This window comes from Porites lutea, chromosome 3 (genome assembly GCF_958299795.1).
Source record: "Porites lutea chromosome 3, jaPorLute2.1, whole genome shotgun sequence".
In the NCBI taxonomy this organism is placed as follows: Eukaryota; Metazoa; Cnidaria; class Anthozoa; order Scleractinia; family Poritidae; genus Porites; species Porites lutea.
The window spans coordinates 18,871,448-18,874,713 of NC_133203.1; positions in this window are offsets into that span (position 1 = coordinate 18,871,448).

The following is a 3,266-nucleotide window of genomic DNA, read 5'->3' on the forward strand; positions in this document are numbered from 1 at the left end:
TCAAACTTACCAGCTTTTCTCTTAAGTATCTCGCACCATTTTAAAGTCATCGTGAAGGGTGTGTACACACTGACGTTCCATGGCAAGCGTATTTTGACAGTCCTGTCGAACAAAAATGCTTTCTTTGCCTTAATTTCTTAATAAATTATAGCATTCTTTATTGCAGGCAAAGCTACAGCAGAAAAAAGAGAAAAGAGCAAAGATACATGGACAACGGCCCAAAGGAAGAAACAAAAAAGAATGCAAGAAAATACAGATCAGTAAAAAGTGGATACAGAGAGCCAAGCTAAGGGGCCATTTTACAGTTGCAGTCTAAGTGCCCTAGCCTTGACTGAAAATTAGGCTAAGGGTGACCTTCTTTTGAAATAAACCTCCTCCCTTTTCTAATGCAAATTTTGCTTCATGATTTACATAATACAACAGGAAAGATTGTATCAAAACAAGGCCAACTCGAGCCACGTTTCCATCTGTAACTGTAAAATGGACTATTGATCCACTGCGCCTAAAACTGGATTTACACCGAATTTACTCATTGCACATTTGGCGCAAAAAGGTGCCAACTAAGGTTAAATAAAGGGCAAAGATGGTAAATACCGAATTTGCCCTAAAATTTACACCCCAAAGTAAACTGGCAAGCAAATGCGGTATCTACCATCTTTGCTTTTGATTTCCCCCTAGTTTGCACTTTTTTGCACCATATTTGCACCGAGTAAATTTGTGTAAATCCAATTCTTCGTGCAGTGTGACCACTACAGAGAATGCATAAGATACCATAATAAACTTTAGGAGTTAAAATGACCCCAAGAGAGACTGAAAACAATGCTTTAGAGTAACCATGGTATTTTCTATTCGGTATTGGTCAGTTAGATGTAGCAACAGTCGAACCTCCTCTCGCCTCCTCTCGTAAGTGACAGATAATCAAAAATATCGAAATTTTCTCATACAGTTCCAGAAACAACCGACACCCCCCTGACAAAGGGCAATTTTGCTCTATATTCCCCTTACTCTGGAACTTCCACACCAAAGAGGTACCGTCCAAGCTTCAATAAATATTTGTTTGTTGCTTGCTTTCAGTTAAGACATGTTTATAAGAAGGCTTTGATAAGACAGGCCACATTAAGGGGATTACCAATATAAAAGAAGTAAAACATCAATTAGATAACTGGAAGTTTCCCTCGTGATCCGATGTGTTTGGTAATAAATCAAGTCAACTATTGCATAAGCCGTAAAAACAAATCGCGACTGTACTTTAGAGATCATTATAAAAAATAATGATCTTAAATTCTTGTTTTGAAACACCATTAAAAGTAATATTTTTAATAACTCGCCAAACTTACTTAGAGTCATTGGAAGAAAGAACTCTGAAATCCTCCCCAGAACATCCAAAATGATAAATCATCTTTAAAAGTAAACAGGTTCATGCAGTCACAACCCTTCAAATGTATGTAGGTTTTGCAATTAACTTGTAATAAATTCTTTTGGATAGCCATACTCTGTGTTGTTGTCCATTGATTTTTATTTTTCTAAAAACTTGTTCCCTGTCTACTTTGACAACTTTGTCTAGACGACCTGTGCAAAAAACGATCTTACAGGCCGGGTCTCAAACACCTCTCCTGGTTCCTCCCCTCAGTACATTTCAAGAGATAATTTAGAGGACTCCCTCCGTCTTATTAGATTCAAGTGGTTTCCATTTTTCCACGAGGATAGTACAGTGAGCGAGAGGCGAGCATCTCGCCTTTCTTGCGTGGGGTGATTTTCACGCGGGCTCGCGTTTCACTCGCTTTACTATCCCTGAGGAAAAACGGGACTACTCCTAGTCACTGCGCGCTCCTTCCTTTATTTCTAGGGGGCAAAAAAAATCAGAAGATTGGATGAATACTGGTATGAAACTCTCAGTCCCGGTGTTCTCTAATTCGCACTAAAGGAAGAGTAGAAAGGGACCCATTTCATCCTCTTTGTTAAAAATTACAATTTAAAGCGTTTCTTATAAAAACCCTTTAATTTTCTTTATTTAAGTGCGGATGTTTAGCAGTTTAGAGCATTTTCCATTTATAGTATTTAGGCTATTATTAATTGGCAGTTTTTTACGTGGGGATGCCCAGTATTAGTAAGAAAAAAAAGTTGGGCATCTGACTGTGACCAACCCCCGCGCCGTGAAGTATTTCTTATTTTACAAATATTTTAACATATATAATAAGAATATCCTAGTCATAGCTGGCACTTGTAAAATATTAAAACGTTAAAATAAATAAAAATAGCTTCGTCTGTGTTTCAATAAACATTTCAATATAAAATAATAAACTTTTTCCTAGAAAAAAATTAGGAACAAATTAGGCAATAATTTGTTGCACGAAATGCAGATGGTAGGTGTTTCCCAGTCGTTTCCAGTCTCCTTTTGATGTTCAGAGTCAGGTGTTTCGGCAGCATTGCGAGCGATTTTCGAAAATATTCCGAAAGTCGAAAGTATTACGACATTTTCGTAATTATTTCGCAAATCCAAACCATCCCGAATTTTGGGAACCATTCCTAACTTTCAAAATCATTGGGAAATTTTCAGAACCATTCCGAGATTTCAGAATTTTTTTACACATGGCGGGCCATACAAGCTTATCTAAAATCACTTCTGCAGATTTGTCATAGCTTTTCTTTAATGCTGGAAAACAAAAGATGATTTTAGATCAAAGCACAAGAGTAATTTCCCAGTTTTTGCCATCCACCTCAGCTTAACTGATGTCATTAGACCATTTGGCTCGCTTCATTTTATTCTTATGTTATATTCAAGTTAATATCACAACTTATATTAATGCAATATTTGGTCAGAAGTTTAAAGACAATTGTTTTATCTTTCCAAGTTCAAGTTTTGTTAGTGCTAATAGAAATATTGACGACGACACAGTTACGTCTGAACTGCAATAACACTCAACAACGATATGTTACAGCTGTATACTCAAGTTAATATCAAAAGTTATTCAAAGTTAATATCAGAATATTAATATTAATGAAATATTTGATCAGAATCTGTCCAAGTTGAAGTTTTGTAAATAATCTAAATAAATTGTTCTTGTTCTTCCTGTTACCATTGCTTCTTAATTAGCAAGATAACATCAAATGTAATAAAGTCATTTCAAGAAACCATGAGACATTGCTTTTTTCCCATCAGTGCTTTAGTGCATGCAAAGATGGCGGGTATCGTGAGTTTATTTTGCAATAAACCCCACAATTTCCTTTGACATTGTGTTAACTTCCACACCCAATACCAAGTACCT